Raw genomic sequence first — 18,580 nt, 5'->3', positions numbered from 1 at the left:
AAGAAATATAGACCTGAGGGCATGCCAAATTATTAGGCCATTTGTGACAGCACATACATTGGTCCAACCCTGGACCACTTCTTAGTTAGACTAAGAATCAGTCCAGCCTCAGTGGAGGTAACTCTAAGTGGTACAGATTTGCAATAACGAGGTGGAACACTTCCTTTTCCAAGGCTTGCTGCCTTGATGAACATGTCACTTGGGCTTTCAAAAACTCTTTAGGGAATAGTATGGTCTTCCTGGACAGACCACAGTTCCAATTCAGAGATAGTTTATGTCTTAGTATTAGGACAGACCCAGCAAGTTTAGCATCTAGAAAGTTTCAGTGTTCTTGAAAATATGAAACAACTTTTGTATATAACTGCAGGTTTCATATGAAGATACGGTTAACATGCTTTTGAAAGATACTTTTTTTAAGCAAAGAGAAGAATTTGTTATAATCAGGCACCGTTCAATGGTTCTTCGCTCTGAAAACCTGGTGTGTGATTCATGACGGAACAGAACTAGAGCATTAGGCCACTAAAAATAGTGCTTGAGATAAATTTTAAAAGAGCTTGTCCTTGTTCTATTGACCAATCTGAATGCTCTTCTCTTCATTCCATATATAAACATTCAACCATTGTTTTCTAAATGCCGAGACTAATGCACCTCTAATCAAATAGAAGCTACATGGTAGTACTCAGATTTCATAGAATGAAAGAACTAAAAAGAGCCTGGTGTAATTTTTTGGTTCATCCAAGTGAATGCCCCTAAATCAGGAATTTTCCTGTATTTTGGGGACATCCTACACTTAATTGAAGGAATCACAAAGGGCCTTTTTAAAATACCCAAGCTTAGTTTAACGAACTTTAAAGCGATGTACTTTAGCATACACTTAGTGGGATGATTAGGTGTAATAAAATAAAGAAAATAGTGAAGGTATCTTCAGTCCAAAAGGTTGGATCTTAGCATCTGAAACCTATCAGAGTGGAAGGTTGTCTACATATAGTTTTCAGAAATGGAGAGCCAATAGGTTCACTCAGGAACCCATTTCTGCAATGTATTCCACGTGTGTTGGATGAGCAGATAATCCCCATGACAGATATTGTGTCAAGTGTCCCTTGTACTAAATGGAAGAGAATTCATGCATTTCGTATGAACACATGAAATAAACAGAATTTTGTTGAGAGTAGAATCAATCAGGGCAATTTCCACATTCTTATAATTGAGGGTGAATGGGGCATGATGGTGATAGTTGGACAGGGGGCAGGTAGAGGGGTTCCCCTCAGCTTGTGCTCACAAAGATAGTTTTCTACAGATCGCATCCATTCAAAACTTACACATTACGACCCAACAGAACTCAAGAGAATCTGTTCCTTTCCTTGTCTCTAAAGTCAAATATTGCCCCGTTTCTCTCAAGCGTGTCCTTGATGTTAACTTAAAACTTACTGTTCCTGGGTGAACACTGTTTCCAGGCTCTAAGTCCCTGGAGGTTGGTTCTGGATCTGCACCCACTTGGAAATAATGACAAAGATAAGCACAAACCTCTCCCCAAATAAAGGCAATTCCTTATGATCATTGCAAGGCATTTGTAACCCGTCTCATCACCTATCAGACTTACAGTCTCGGTACAGTTCCGGCTGTATTTCTCCAGGGATCCTTTGGGTTTCCCTGCTGAATCTTCCTTGGATGTTTACGTTCTGCTCTCTGCACCAAACTCTCACAGAACTGCGTCCTCTCCTTCCACAAGAAATGCAGACCCCCATCATGATTTTTGGAGTTTCTCTGAAGATTTGTGGGACTGCAGGAAAGGATCACTCTGTACACCACACAGCATTTTGGTGCCACCTATCTGGACCTCGGGGGCTGCTTCTGCTTTCTCAGCCTTTCCTCTAGGTGTCATTTGCTGCTTTTTCAAGGCTTGTGTTACCGCCATGTGATGCTCTCTGTCCTGCATGGAGCCCCCAGGTTAGTTGTACAATCCTTCGGACCTGTTTTGGCTTATTCTCAATACCCTTTTCTTTTGTTAGTAGTGCCTAGATTTTTTCCTCCCCATACCCATCACATGCCACCTTGGGCAAACTGTCAATCAAAGTGCCCTGGAGTTCTGGTAGAAGGGCCTTAGGACCTAAGCTGACCAATCAGCTGTTCTATCCCAGCATTTGAATTAGCTGGATTTGATTCATCCTCACAGTTGCACCCCCAAGAAACTGCTTATTTTCCTTCTAAAGGCTTTCCTTCAATTTTCTCATTTATGCCACTTATTTCTCTTCTACGTAAATCATTAGAGCTGCAACCAAAGGGTCCTGAGTGATACCAAAATATTGTCTACTTTCTTGCCTCAACTGCCTTATAAAACACATTTTTAAAAAAATTCTGGGAACTATTTTTTCAACTTGTTATATAAATATCACAAAAACTCTCAGAGTTCTCAAATCTGGTAGGTTTTTGTTTGTTTGTTTGTTTTTGTTTGTTTGTTTTTTCTAAGACGGGTAAGAAGAGCGAGAAAGCTCTTGCAACTATTCCCAATGGATTTTCCAGGGGGACGGGGGAAGGAGTCTAAAGTTGATACACAAACCACAGGCCAGTACTTGAAGCAGCCCACAAAGGCTTTAGTATTTGTCCAGTGTGGACTGAGATGTGCAACTGAGATGTGTTCTAAAGGCATAATTTATTGAATGATGGAAAGATTTTCCTGGAAGTTAAACAGTGGTTTGAATGTAATTATTTCTTTTTACTTGAGCACGTAGACTGCTGGCACTCATTGTGGTTTATAGTCTTCCTATTTGTCATGTGATTAATCAGAACAACTTAATTGTACCTTCTACTAAGCTAGGAGAATGTATTGTTACTATGTTAAATATTTTATTGTCCTAGATTTCTTTCAGTATAACTAGAACTTTGAGTGGAAATGATCGATCAGGTTAACTAAAAATCAAGTTCAAAGAAAATATTATGCAGTTCTCATCAAATGATCATCCAGTGTTTCTTGCAAATAGAATCCTAAGCCGGATTTTCATTTGGTCTTGCACCAAACACAGAGAAATTTGACAGTATTCTAAAATGTTGGTCTGGCAGGTATCTTCAAGAAAATATTTCACAGATAAGAGATGTTTAAGAGACAAATATTTACATATGAGATATGGTTAGGTATAAATGGTGAGATAGTTATGAGATGGAGCAGGTTATTTGTGTTTGCACATAAGGTAAAAGGCACACTATGGGGAAAGATATAATAAATTTATTATATGAAGTATGATGTTCTCAATAAAAATGGAAATTGTTTTGAACTATTCTTCAAGTTGGTCTGATATTGTGATTGATTATCTTGACTGCAACAGAACTGAGTCTTGCAGACTTAAGGCATACTAAAGTGGTCTATAGGTTGCCATGGAAACTCCCCAAAATGTATTCTTACACCATTTGGGGGCATTTCCACTGTACCGGATTGACAAGTGCCTGATAGAGAAAGACTGACTGTTCAGCGGGTGCTTTACCAGAGTAGTTTTGAATTGGACCTCAGAGGAAAAGATAATTATTAGGTAGAATGTATATGTTACATTGCATTTTCCAAACTATTTTAGACACGAGTTTGGCATTCCTTATGACATTTATGAAGTAGGTCAGTATTATGATTGCCCTCTTTATTTAGCTGAGAAAACAAAGACTGTGGGACTACAGAGCAATTTTAGGCAGGGCTATAATTAAGCCATCAGGAATAAACTGTCCTGCATTTTATTCTGAGAAATCTCTAGCTTATTCACAACATCCTCACTGAAAATAATGTTCCTCTTTTCTTTAGTCTATATATCTTTTCAAGCAATTTAAGCACATTTATTAACAACAATAACAATAAATAATATGATTTCCACGTTCTATTGAACAGTGGGTATGTGCTAAGTACTCTGCTAAATTCTTTTTGTACATTATAGTGCTTTTTCTCCCACACAGTCCTGTGAAGTGGGTGTTATTGCCATTTCCAGAAGAGGAATCTGACTCTGACAGGTATATTAATTTGTCCAATTCTCTCTTAAGTGACAGAAGCAGAATTTGAAACCAGGTCTGTTTGATCCCCAAGGTTGAGTTCAGCTTAATCATTTTGCCACACTTCCTGTTGCCATTTTACATTCACACCTAACACATGCTTGTTTTGCCCAGCACTGTAGAAGTGTCATATATGTCATATGCATTTGTAGTAGTAGTGGGTAAAAAAAAAAAAAACCCATAAGTTCTGGGGTCAGAGAGCCTTGGGTTCAAATCCAGTCATAAGTGGTTTGTAGCTACTGCTCTCTGATTTTTGGAAGGATTTCCCGAGATTAGACAACAGTGTCAGCCGCAGGGCTTGGTATTGGGGCACGGAAGAGCCAGGCAACCCATTCTCACTCATTCACAAAGAGGAGTCGTTCTTGGGCAGCCCGGATGTCCCAGCGGTTTAGTGCTGCCTTCAGCCCAGGGCGTGATCCTGGAGACCCGGGATCGAGTCCCACGTCGGGCTCCCTGTGTGGAGCCTGCTTCTCCCTCTGCCTGTGTGTCTGTTTGTCTGTCTCTCTCTCTATCATGAATAAATAAAATCTTAAAAAAAAAAAAAAGAAGAGTCGTTCTCCCCTAGTCTATTCCTCTCACTTAAAGTAGTGTATCCAAAATGCAAGTGAACATTCATTCATTCACTCCTTCACTTCTTCACTCAATAAATGCTTACTGAATTCTTACTCCCAGATAGTATTCTCGGTGCTGCTGATATAATAGTTAATACAGACAAAACTCTAGTTCTTCTAGTGCCATTTTCCTGCTAAAACCCTCCAACGATGCCGCATTGCCTACAGGATAATATTTCCATTCCTTATCAGGGAATGATGAGTCATTGTTGACTAGGCCTCCATAATGGAGGGGTTTTCCACAGAGTCTGAAAGAAATGGGAGGCCTGCAATGACGGGAGAAGGTAAAGAGGATGTGAGAGAGCTGTAAAGAATGCAAGAGCCTCAAAGGCTCTGCAGGGCCACGGACTGGACTTCAGGTAGCACGGATTCTGGCTCCAGCCACGAGCTCTGCAGAAGGCCTCCTCTCCTCTGCCCTGACTCCCCATCCTTCTAAGCACTGTGAGGGCAGGTTGGTGGCCTTATCGCGCATCCCTACTGTCCTCTCCTATCCTGACACATTGTAAGAGTTGAGTAAATGTTCCAACACAACAGTCCTAAGTATCTGTAGAAATTTAAGTTTCTAAATCCACTTAGGGAAAGACGTTTCTCTTCAGTAAATGGGGTCATATAGATGTTTGCAACACAAAGTGTGGCCCATAGACTGACAGCGTTGGCTACACCTGGCAACTTGTTCCAAACAAAGAATCCTGGGCCTCATTCAAAGCAATTGATTCTGAGTCTGCTTTTTAACGAGATCCTTAGGTAATAAGCATACATACACATTAATGTTTACGATGCAGTGGACCAGATAATTTTTTTTTAATTTTTATTTATTTATGATAGTCACACACAGAGAGAGAGAGGCAGAGACACAGGCAGAGGGAGAAGCAGGCTCCATGCACCGGGAGCCCAACGTGGGATTCGATCCCGGGTCTCCAGGATCGCGCCCTGGGCCAAAGGCAGGTGCTAAACCGCTGCGCCACCCAGGGATCCCCAGATAATTTTTATAACTGATTAATAATTTTAAGGTAAAGTATAAGCAACTCTATAATACTACTCCAGTAGTGGCGGGCTGTTTTCATAAAAATATCATGGACAAATATAAAGCCGAAGCCTCAGTAAGCTGCAACAGGATAGACTCTGAAATCCTGTGAACCTCCTTGGAAATTTTGGCACCCAAGAGAGGACTTTATAGCTCCTGACAAAGTTAGGGGGCTATAGACAGGACATATTGCATTTGTCAACCTGGAAACATTAAAGAAAGTTTGTTCTTTTGTGCAATCATTTAGCAATAAGGTAAGGCTTGCCAGCTAGATTTACTGGGATATTGGATTTTATGTTTCTTGTATCGAATGATATTTTTTACATTGTTTATGTCTAAATAAATCTGTCTTCTATTTTACATCACCCTGTTGTATTGCTGCTTACAGATAAAGGGTTCAGGTAGCATAATTTGCTCTGCCCTTGGGATACGCTGCCATACATTAAAACCCAATCACATGGTGACTACAGCAGAGAATTTCAATGTGCTCTGAAAAGTTGCACAGAAATGGTGAATGAATAAAGCTCAATGAGAAGATGTGGTTTCTGATCTTGCTTTATCTAGTCTGTGTCTGGCAGACATTTATTATTGGTAGATTCAAGCTCAAAGATGGTAATTTCATTGTAAAATCTATGCCCTAATTGTCCTACATATGATCGAGTCCTTGCAAACAGCTGCTTTGTAACACCCATGGCTTTATGCCAATCAATATCTATATGATTTTGATTATTTTTATGGTGTGTATGTGCGAGTATGTGTGTATACAAGCCTTGAACCAGTAAGCAATAGTGAAAATAAAAAAAAATACAATCAGATTAGAGTTTAAAAATAACTTAAAATTTCGCAGAGGAAATAATGATTATTGTAAGGCAAATTAATGCAGGCTCTTCTTTGTGCTTAGAAATGTATTCTCATTTTGAACAGGCAGGATAAAATATGTCCATTTATGTTACAGTCTTTATCCATTAGTCTGCTTTATGATTTGATTTCATGTTTTCATTGTTCCAAAGCAATTTTCCAGATTGAATCTTAAAAGGATTATAAACCACAAAAAGTCACTTTAAATTCTACATGGAGTTAATATACCTACTGCAATTCTGTACATTTGTCTTTTAAATTTTATAAAAAGATTTGTTGACACTTTCCCTTTCACTTGTTTTACACAATATATTTTGCTCAAAAATTTGTCAAACACTGATGCCTGTCTTATTTGATGTTTTAAAGCATGTTAGCCAATCAGCATAATTTAAAATGTCAAATATGATAGTTTTAAATTTTCTGCATTAAATACTATCTCAAATTGAAATCATTTGGATGATGCAACATACATAAATAAAAGCTTAAGTTCAGAAATAGTCTTTGGAGGTTGTTGGGTTTTTTTTTTTTTTCTCTCCTTTCTGACAGAAGCATGGCTGTATCTTTCTTTTCCATTCTAAAATGGACCCACAGTCGATAGCACAGGGGAATGTAACAGATCAACCTTCTCAGCACCTCTGGAAGAGTCTATGTTTGAAATGGAAGGGAGAAAATAAAAGAGTAATGATCCTTCTAAATAAAGAAAAAAGAGCATGTGTAATAGTTCTTCAGCAGAAGAACTATTTAGGCAAGTTGGCTAAGAGAGGCACTAATTTTTCAATTAGAAATTGAGCCTTTTCAGGGAGCCTAGGTGGTGCAGTGTCTGACTCTTGGTTTCGGCTCAGATTGTGATCTCAGGCTTGTGAGATGGAGCCACGTGAGGAGCCCTGTGCCAGGCTCCTTGCTCAGCAGGGAGTCTGCTTGAGATTCTCTTCTCCCTCTGCCCACTCCCCCTCAAATAAATAAATTAACCTTTAAAAAAAAAAAGAAATTTAGCTCTTTCAGAAACAAATGAGTAGTTGCTGGCATCTCCTTCAATTATTCTCCTTTTCATAATTCAAATATGGGAAATGGTTCTTATTATATGTCTGAGATCCCAGTGTAAGAGCCCAGACCAGGTATACCTGGATTTCTCAGAAGTAACAGGGGAGCCTCATGGGAATAACATCATTAGGAATAGGCAAAGGACAGAAGCCCCACGGGAAGGAATTCACTCACGGGAATAAGAATAAGAGGACACATCACCTCTCAAGACAAATTTTACTTGAAATAGTTCACGTGTGTCATCCAGCTTTTCCTCTGGCCCTACATCCACTCCTTTTTTTTTTTTTAATAATAAATTTATTTTTTATTGGTGTTCCAACATCCACTCCTTTCTGTTCTTGGGATTTGTTCCTAAGCTTGAGGAATGGACAATCCAGAAAACACAAGAGAGCCCTGCCTTTGGCCTGTGGAGCCAAGGGGCACACAAATGGTGTACAAGGTATTTTACCCTCTTCGGTGAGACTAATGTTGGGTGATGGTGAGTTATTAAACAGACCATTGGCTATGATTCCAAAGTAGCAACAAACTCTTTGTTGCGGCCAAAGGTCATGTCCTGTAGCCACTGTTAGAGGTAGAGGAGGCCACCAGCCTCTGTCTCATTTTAGGGCTCCGTGTTTACATCTCTTACCTGTCAGTTTGTTGAATACACAGATGTAATAAATTAGACAAATATTTGATCTACACCCTGTAGTTCTCAAAGCTAATATTTTACATGAGGAATAGGTGGGCCGTAGGCATGGCCAGTCCATTACAGATTTCTGTTACACCCTATTACCCTTGGAAAGAAACCTATCGGGTACAGTGTTAGTTTATTAGTGATTTTATTGGCTTTTATTCAGCCTTCAACTCAAAAGCCAGCAACCAGCCTTAGGCATAATGTAGACACTTGGTTATCAATATAGTATCTGCATATTAATAGTTGCTGTGAGAGTCAGGGTTGGTAGAAATGATCTGTATATAAAACAGTTAAAAATTTCCAGTAGAGTAAAACAGACCTGTGATCTAGCTTCCTCCCTCTCCTTCTTTTTAGCTTTTAATTATTAACACCATTTTTGGAGGGGTTTACTGTAGTCGATATAAGAGGGTACGCTTCTCTCTGCTAATATTGGAAGCAAGCAATTATCAATTTCCAAATTAATGCTCCAGTTGCCTGACATATGCTGGAAGTGGGCTTTAATCCTTTCTTGGAATAGGTGATTCCAATTCTTCCAGTCTCTCTAATGGCCATTTTCTTTCTTTCTTTTTTTTTTTTTTTAAGATTTTATTTATTTATTCATGATAGAAAGAGGAGGGAGGCAGAGACACAGGCAGAGGGAGAAGCAGGCTCCATGCCAGGAGCCCGATGTGGGACTCAATCCTGGGACTCCAGGATCACGTCCTGGGCCAAAGGGAGGTGCTAAACCACTGAGCCACCCAGGGATCCCCTAATGGCTATTTTCACACCAGTGCTACTAACCGTATCCAAATAAATCCCAATAGATAACATAACTAAAGAGGCAATGTTTGGGACATGATTACTCAAGTAAGTATTTTTACTTGATAAAGAGTCTCATGAGTAGGCAAAAAACAGAGCTTATTTTGTACTTTGAATTTGTACCTGCTGAAAAATACATCGTTTTTATCAGACGCTTATCCAGGGACAGAATATAACTCTGTTGTGAAAGAAAGAAAGAAAGAAAGAAAGAAAGAAAGAAAGAAAGAAAGAAAGAAAGAAAGAAAGAAAGAAAGAAAGAAAGAAAGAAAGAAAGAAAGAAAGAAAGAAAGAAAGAAAGAAAGAAAGAAAAAGGTAAAATTAGGGCAGTTGTAAAAGCAACCTTTTCGATGAATTTCCACAAAATATATTAAAAAAATTTTTCTAGAAACGTGAATATTTGATCAAAATCTTGCATTTACAACTCACTTTCCTACATTCTCACATTATTTCATACATGTTCAGAGATCACAATTGCTCCTTCTCCACAGGACAGATGTGAGAGGATTCAATTTTTTCACTCCCTGGTATAGATGGTGAGTTGACCAAAAATAAAGATCTGCCAGGGGCATGCCATTGCTTCTCATACTTCTCTCATTCTCCATTGCCCAGGTGCCAGTGACGAATGCCAGTCCCAGGAGTACTGAGAAGCAAGTCTCTGTGCAAGTAGAGAGACAGTGAAGAGAGTTGCTCCTACGGTTAGGCACTCAGGAGAGCACGTGGTTGGTGTCCATAGCCAGGACACCTGAGCTCACTGTGTTTTGTAAGGTGGGCTTCAGGAGAAGCCAGTTCGTAAGTAATATAAGAAAGTCATTCTTTACCAATTATCAGCGGCCTCATTTCATTTAGCATTTGAGATTAAGTTTGTGAAGGTCTTCCGGGAGGTGACTCATGTACCAGAGTCTCCATGGCAGAAACCACTGAATGGACACCAATTTGACTGTTCATCTCCTAGAGTCATCCTCATGCTTGGCCTTGTTCAAAGCTAGACGGCTCTCAAAATAGTATTTTAGTGGAAGTAGCATTTTAGAGCTAGGATGGGAAGGATCCTAGAGCTTATCTGGTTCTATCTCATTTTACATCTGAAGAAACTGAAGTCCACAAAGGCTGTCTATGTGCTGAAAACTAAATAAGATAATTCAAGTAGGTTGCTTACTGCACTGCTTAACACATAAGTGTTCAACAAATATTAGTATGCTGATCCTTATTTTCTCTTTAAACATATATCCCTAAAATATATAGATCATGAACTTCTTTTAGATCTAGTCAGTAACATGGATGCATCACTATTTTTAGGTAGTTCTCAATCTATGGACATTTAGGTTATTTGTAATGTTTTTTTCCATTTCAAACAATGTGCAACTGCCTTAAATGTGTATCTTTTCAAACACATGTATTATTTCTGTAGATTAGATCTGAGGAGTGGGATTGCTGATTATGTACATTTCATTTTAAAGACTATTGCCAATATTTTCCTAGGGCTATTTTATTAATATCTACTCCATCAACCAAGTATAGGAAGATCTCTCCACAATGTTGTCTGCATTGGCTGTGATCAGCCATTTAAAGTGGAAGGTTAAAAAAATGATAACTTATTGTTGTTTTAATTTGCATCTTTACTATTAAGATAGAGCCTCTTTCCCCGTGTGTGCGCAAACATTTGCATTTTTCTGTGTATTTCCTACCATATCATTTGCTTATTTTCCTATGGAATATCTTTTTCTTATTAATTTGTATAATGTATCTATTCAACACATTCTAATTGAGTGTCTGTGTGGGCCATTTGTTTTTGCACTGAGGCTGTAACAGTGAACAATGGCTACCACTCACTATAAACCATTGATAAACTAAGTGATTCTCATAAAAATACTATGAGCTATCCCCTTTAAATACTGTTGCTATCCCCTTTGGGCCACTGAACTGAGATTTGGAGCGGTCATATGACTTGTCTGAGGTCATGTAGTTTGTAAATGGCAGAGCCAGAATATCAATCCAAAGTTGCTTAACTCTCTTCAGGATACTAGGAACTCTAGGTATCCTCAAGTTGGTGAGGATAGATCCAAGAACTTAGCCAGAAGAAGGTGGCCTGGAAGACAAAGTTCTCTGCAGCACAAGCATCTCAGTTTGAAATGCATTCTAAGAACAATTAGGGAGTAAAGCTGAGGATGGCCCAATTAAGAATATATTTTTTAAAAGATTTTTTATTTATTTATTCATGAGAGACACATGGAGAGAGGCAGAGACACAGGCAGAGGGAGAAGCAGGCTCCATGCAGGGAGCCCAAGGTGGGACTTGATCCCGGGACTCCAGGATCACGCCCTGGGCTGAAGGCGGCGCTAAACCACTGAGCCACCCTGGCTGCCCCCAATTAAGAATATTAACTCTTTGTTACAAGTGTCACAAACATTTCCTCCCAGTTCTGCTGCTTGAGAAGGGTTTTTGGAGTTTTTGAAAAATTTTAGTACAGATGGAACAAAAAAGATTATGTCATCATATCTGCCAATTATTTTCCTTTATGGTTTCTGGATTTTGCTTCTCATTTAGGAAGGTAATTCCCAAATCCAGGTTTTCAAAATTTATGTAATATTTCATTTTAACACTTTATGACTGATTTGATTTTTATTCTTAGGTATTTAATTCATATGGCATTTATTTTGGAGCTGACTGTAACCTTAAATAATCCAAATAAACCTTTATCTAAGTAGAAACGAACTTCATCTCATTCACTGCCTTTATTACTTGTAGTCGTTGATTTATTTGCTGCTTAAAGGATCTTGGGTTGAAAGAAGGATATATAAAGGGATTAATAAAAAGTCTACTTGAAGGATTTTGATATTTCAGTTGCTTTTGTGATTTTAATGTGTCTTTCTATAGCTGAGCACACTAGTGAGCAAATGTAGAAAAGTCTAACAATCAGCAACAGGTTGATTTCTTCTTGGACCAGTATGGTGGAAGAGAGAATTTGGACTTTGGGGTCAGACAACCTGAATTTAAATACTATTTACATTACTTTTTGGCCTAATGGCTTTTAGCAATTATTTAACTTCTTTGAAATTCAATGTGCTTGTCTGCAAAAAATGGAGTGGGAGATATCTAACTTGTAAAACATCCACCTTATTAATCACCTTATAAGATTATGATAATGTGTGTGAGTGGTGGGGAGAGCCATTCAGTACTTGGCCAATAACAGGTTCTCAATAAATATTAGTTTTAGTTATATTTAATGTATTTATTGTCATGTTTTATGTGATTCAGAAATTTGTCTCCTAATCTACCTGATGTCCTTGTACATTTGACAAGGACATCAACGATTACACACTTAATCAAATAAATTGTTTCATACATACATTTCTCATTGAAGTGATGAGGAAAATCAATAACAACTTAAAAGATCTGGTGCTGTGAACAATTAGCCTGGTTGACATGCATGTAACAAATGTTAAAGGAGGAACCCACTGGAAGAGGGGCATCAGCTAAGTGGTGAAGAAAGGAAACAAAGACCTTAGGGGAATACAACACATTGTAAATCATATTGTTAATTTCTAAAGTAACTCCCAAAGATCCTTACAAAAAAGAAATGCAAAAGACCACATCCCAGGCATTCAAAAGATTACACCTAATGGTGGGAGGCTATATTATGTGCCATCTAAATGGAAATAATTAGAGTACATTTAAGGAGAAATGGTGGGGTTTTCCACTTTTACCCAATACAGAGTAACAGAAACCAGATTTACTCTTCCATATGAAACAAAAAATGACAAAATATATGAAATGATGGTTGGCAAAACACTGGATATAAGGCAACATTGAGAAATGGGAAGCAAATAGGTGAACCCTAGAATTGCCTCAGCTTAATGCCTTGAAGGTTTTTTCAGGCTGTTGTGCAGGGAGAGGAAACCCAGTTAGATCTTGTGACTCCCTAGAGTGGCAGACATGGAGCTGGGTATCCAGAGACCCCAAGGTAACTGGTGATCACAGGGCTGAGTATCAGAGAGGGAAGAGGTGCATGGGGCAAAAACTCTAGTGATATATATAGAGGGTCTGCCTCAGTTGAGGTGTGAGCAGAGCATGCATGTGCAAAACTACTTGAGGTAAGAGAAAGAAACATTAAAAAATATTAGTGGCAACTGACTGGTGCTCACAGTGGGCTGGGAATAGTGTCTGTTCTTACCAGATTGGAAAACCTCATGGTTTTTGTGGGGAATTAAATACAGTACACAGAAAATTTTGCCTCAGTAGTGGAAAACAAATATCCCTAGACTGAACATTATTCTAGTTCTGTCTAAGAAATATTAAAAGTAAGATATGAAAGGATCAAAGTATTTCCAAATAATTACATTTCTGACTAAAGCTCAAGTGTATTTGTAGGCATACAAAAATATCCAGCACCCAAAAAGGTAAAATTCACAAGATCTGGCATATATAAAAAACTACAAGGGATGCAAAGACACAGGGAAATATGAACCATAATAAGGACAAAAATTAATCCACCTAAATTGACACAGAACAGACACAGATATTAGAATTAGCAGATAAGGACATTAAAACAGGCACAACAGTATTACATATGTTCAAAAAGTTAAGATATTAAAAAAAAGACCCAAATCAAAATTCTAGAGTTTATAATTGCAATGTATAATATAAGATACAAAATATCCTAGATGGGATTATTGGCAGATTAAACATTGAAACAGAAAAGCCTAGTGAGCTTCAAGACATAGAAACAAAAACTCTCCAAAATGAAAATGAGAAAAGATAATTTTTTAAAATGATGTTTTACTTATTTATTCATGAGAGACACAGAGAGAGAGAGGCAGAGACACAGGCAAGAGGGATAAGCAGGCTCCCTGTGGGGAGCCCGATGTGGGACTCGATCCCAGGACCCTGGGATCATGCCCTGAGCTGAAGGCAGACACTAACCACTGAGCCACCCAGGCGTCCCATGAAAAGATCATTAAAAAAAAAAAATGAGAGAGTATCATTGAACTGTGAAAAACTTCAAGCAGCCATATACTGTATAATTGGAGTCCTGAAGCTGAACATGTAGGACAAAAGTTTTTGAGGAAGTAAGGGCTGAAAACGTTTTAAATTTGATAAGAACTGTAAATCTGTAGATCCATGAAATTCAGACACAAGAAACATGAAGGAAACAACTAGAGAAAGCCAGAGAAAGGAGTTAAGTTGCATACAGTAGAACAAAGATAAAGGTGACTGAGTTCTCACTGGAAACTAACCAAGTGAGAAGACAGTGGAGTAACATATTTAAAATACTGACAGAAAAAAAAAAAAACTCTCACCCTAGAGTTCTATGGTTAGGGACAACAAATTTTCAGGAACAAAGGCAAAATAATATTATTTTCAGATATACAAAGGCTAAAAGAATTTATCAACAGACGTATCTTTACAAGAAATTTTAAAGAGAGCATCCAGGTGGATAGAAATAAAGATGTACCAAAGGAATAACACTAGAAATGGTCATTACATGAGCAAATACTTAAAATGTATTTCTGTATTATTTAAAACCCTTTAAAAGAGTAATTGCTTAAGGAAAAACAATTACAAAGTGTGTAGCTTACAATATGTGAGAAGTAAAATGTGGGACACTTATTGCACAGAGACCCCAAAGGAAGAAATGAAAGTGTGCCGCTGAGAGGTTCTCACACCCCATGTGAAATAGTATAATGTCAATGGAAAGTAGATTGTGATAAGGTAAAGTGGATACTATAAACCTTAAGGCAAACACTAAAATAACAAAAGAGTGACAGCTAATAATACAGCTAAGGAGATAAATTGGAATCATAAAAAATTTAAATAATCCACAATAAGGCAGCAAAAGAGGAAAAGAGAACAAAGACGAGGTGGGAAAAATAGAAAAGAAATAGCCAGGTGATATATGTAAATCTAACCATGTCGGTAATCACATTAAGTACAAATGATCTAAACATCCGATTAAAAGGTAGATTGTTAGAGCCAAATAAATGTTGCCTATGAAAAGCTTACTTTAAATATAACAACACACATGGATTAAATTTAAAAGGATGGAAAAAGACATACCAAGGTAAGTCTAAATAGAGAAAAGCTGGAGTAACGGCTACCTACTATACTACTACTATATTACTATCAAGTAAAGTAGATTTCAGAACATCAAAATACTAGCTGGGATAAAAAGATCATTTTGTAATAATAAAGGGGTTAGTTTGAGATCACTTGACCATCCTAAACATCAATGAACCTAATAACAGCATCAAATATAGAAAGCAGAACCTTATAAAACTTCAAGTTGAAACAGAAAAATCCACAGTGATAGCAGATATTTTCTAAAGTTATTTTTTATTTTTAAGTTTATTTTATTTTTATTTTAAGCTCCCTGCCAGGCAAGGAGCGCAAAGCAGGGCTTGAACTCATGACCCTGAGATCAAGATCTGAGCTGAGACCAAGAGTTGGGTGCTTAACCGACTGAGGTACCAGCGCTGCGATAACAGTTTGATATCACTTTCTTAGTAATTGAAGAAATCAAAAGGGAAATTAGGAAGATTTTTGAACCAAATGAAAAAGAAAAAGAAATTTAGTTTGCGCAATGCCATTTACAGGGATATTTATACCACTAATCATCTATACTATAAAAGAGGAAATGTAAGGTGATAGATTGTTGTGTGATTACTTTGCAATATATACCAATATCGAACCATTATATTGTATACCTGAAACCAATATAATGTTATATGTCAATTGTACCTCAATTTTAAAAAATTTAAAAAATAGAAATTAAAAAAAGAGAAAAGATCTGGAATTAATGCTCTCTAGTTTTACCCTAAAAAAAAAAAAAAACAGAAAAAGAAGACCGATTAAATCTCAAAGTAAACAGAAGAAAGGAAATAATAAAGATCGGACCAGAAATCAATAAAATAGAAAACCAAAAATGATAGAAAAAAATAACTGAAATCATAAGCCATTTCTTAGAAAAGAGCAATAAAATTGATAAATCTCTAATGCCATTTAGTCAGGATTAAATGAATGTAATCGATGAGCACCAAGTATGAATATCGGAAATGAAAGAGAAGGCATCATCATAGATTCTGTAAATATTAAAAGAATAATGGATTATAAATCATTTTATTCCAATAAATTAAGACACTTAGATAAGACAGACACATTCCTTGAACGACAAGGTATTCCTTTAGCCAAGGAAAAACACATAACCTGTATCGACCTATATCTATTAAAGAAAAGAAGAAATAGATTTGGTAATTAAAAACCTTCCCCGCCCTGCCCCCTTGTAACTTCAGTTCCAAATGGCTTAACTGGTAACTTCTACTAAATATGTAAAGAAGAAATAATGCCAATTCTATAAAAACTCTCCCAGAAAACCGAAGAGGAGGTAATTCTTGCCAATTCATTCAATGAGGCCAGCACATGATTTTGATACTAAAACCAAAGACATTGCAAGAAAAGAAAACTGCAAACCCACATCCCTCATGAATATACATGCAAAAATTCTAAACATAATTGTAGCAAATCAAATCCAACAACAGATAAGAAGAATAATACATCACGATCGAGTACAGTTTACCCAGGAATGCGAGCTTAGTTTAGCATCCCAAAGTCAATGTGTCTTTTTAATTAACTTATTTTGAGTCACCTCAATAGATGGCAGGAAAAGTATTTGACCAAATCCAACATCTATTCCTGATAAAAATTCTTGACAAACAAGGAGTAGAAGCAAGCTTCCTTTAAAGGACATCTATGAAAAAAATATCACAGCTAAGGGTGAAAGACTGAATGCTTCCCCAGCAAGATCAAAAACAAGACAAGGATATCTGCTCTCACCCCTCCTACTCAATACCCTACTGGAGATCCTACAGCCGGTGCAAGAAAAAGGTTTGTTTATGTATATACTGCACGATTCTATTTATATGAAGTTCTAAATCAGTGATTCCCCCAAGATTCTCCCTAAGACCATATGAGGGATGAGGGAGGGACTACAAAGGGCCTTAAGGAAAATGTGGTGGGTGATGGACATGACAAGTTCCTTCCCTTGAGTGTGAGGACAGCCTCACAGATGTCTGCGTATGTTAAACTTATAAAATTGTATGCTTCAAATATAAGCAGTCGGCTGTCCATCAGTTATACCTCAAACAAGCTGTTAAAAAAAAAAACAAAGGGATGGACAAAGGAGTAAAAAGAGAAAGCGTTAGAAGCTCAAGCATTAGTGTATGGGGTGAGCTACGGGGGTGGTCTGGATTAGGAAACGCAGAAATGAACTTATTTATCCACGAGCCAGATTGTCTCCAGTGTCTAAGTAATTCTCTAATAGGAAGTTAGGTGTGTGGGGTTGACAATTACCTTTTTCTAGTCATCAGGGTGCCATTTAGCGGCTCTCTAGAAAACCAGCTATAATTGCAGGAATGCAGTCATTGCTCAGAGCGAGCTGGGGACTCCCTGGGGACTGGGCACGGCTCTCAGGACTCCGAGCATGTGACGCTGAGCACAGGTCCCCGCAGCAGGCGGGGACAGGGACAGGGGGCCTTGGTGTCCTGCGCCGCGGGGAACCTGGCCTGCCCCCCAGCCCCCCGGCTTCTCAGGGCCCCCCGTGTCCCGCCTGCCTTCCGGCCCGGTAGGCAGAACCAGCCAGAGGGGGTGGCAGCGGCCCGGGCACCTGTCCCAGCAGCCGCGCCGGAGCTCAGAGCAGCCCCCGCAGACTCAGGCCCAGACGGCGGCCAGGCCGCGGCTCCCTGAGCAGACACCTCCTCCCCGCCGCTGGGCACCCGAGGACCCCCTCCTGGCCGGAGCTTCCTCAAGGTTAAAATACGGAAGTGGGTGCCGAGCTGGTGTCCCCATCCCAGTAAGTCTTACCCGTTAACCGACTCTGTGGCCCTGGGCGTGCGTGCCAGCCGCCACCTGCTGGCTCCGCCTCGGGTCCCCCCGGCTAAGAGCCTCCGGCCGAGGCCTGGCTGGTCAGGCTCCTGGTCTCCTGGCCCTGAGCTCCAGCCCCAGGCTGGCTGGAGAGTTTACTAAAAATAAAATATAGAATTAAACTCCTTCTGTGGGTCGACAGGTGCCATGCACACCACGTCCCTGGGGGTAGGCGGTGTTATCGTCTTCATTCCAAGATGAGAAAACTGGGGTGCCTGGGTGGCTCGGTGGTTGAGCCTCTGCCTTCAGCTCGGGTCATGACCCCGGGGTCTTGGGATCGAGTCCCGCATGAGGTCCCTGCAGGGAGCCTGTTTCTCCCTCTGCCTGGGTCTCGGCCTCTCTCTGTGTCTCTCATGAATAAATAAATAAAATCTTAAAAAAAAAAAAAAAAAAAAGATGGGAAAACGGAGGCACAGAGCGGCTAAGGGACTTGTCCAGCTTTTTGGTGGGTGGCCAACGACGAGGCCCAGGTGTAAAGCCTGGGCTCCCACACATGAGCCCACGCTCTGCAGGTCATGGCACAGGACAGTGGGCGGAGGCTGGGCCTGGGCCTGCTGCGAGCCAGCCCACTTCCCACGTAAAGGACGGGCTGTTGCGTGGCCACAGATGACTCCCAGTGTTTGCCTGCTGGTGACACGC

General features: G+C 39.2%; 1 protein-coding gene across 1 annotated transcript in view; it reads right to left on the bottom strand.

Moving 5' to 3' along the window:
- The window catches only part of PJA2 (praja ring finger ubiquitin ligase 2), a 285,426-nt gene that overhangs the window by 204,517 nt on the left and 62,329 nt on the right, over window positions 1-18,580 (bottom strand). The window lies entirely within an intron of this gene.

This window comes from Canis aureus, chromosome 2 (genome assembly GCF_053574225.1).
Source record: "Canis aureus isolate CA01 chromosome 2, VMU_Caureus_v.1.0, whole genome shotgun sequence".
Taxonomy (NCBI): Eukaryota; Metazoa; Chordata; class Mammalia; order Carnivora; family Canidae; genus Canis; species Canis aureus.
This window is presented reverse-complemented; position numbering and strand designations above follow the sequence as displayed.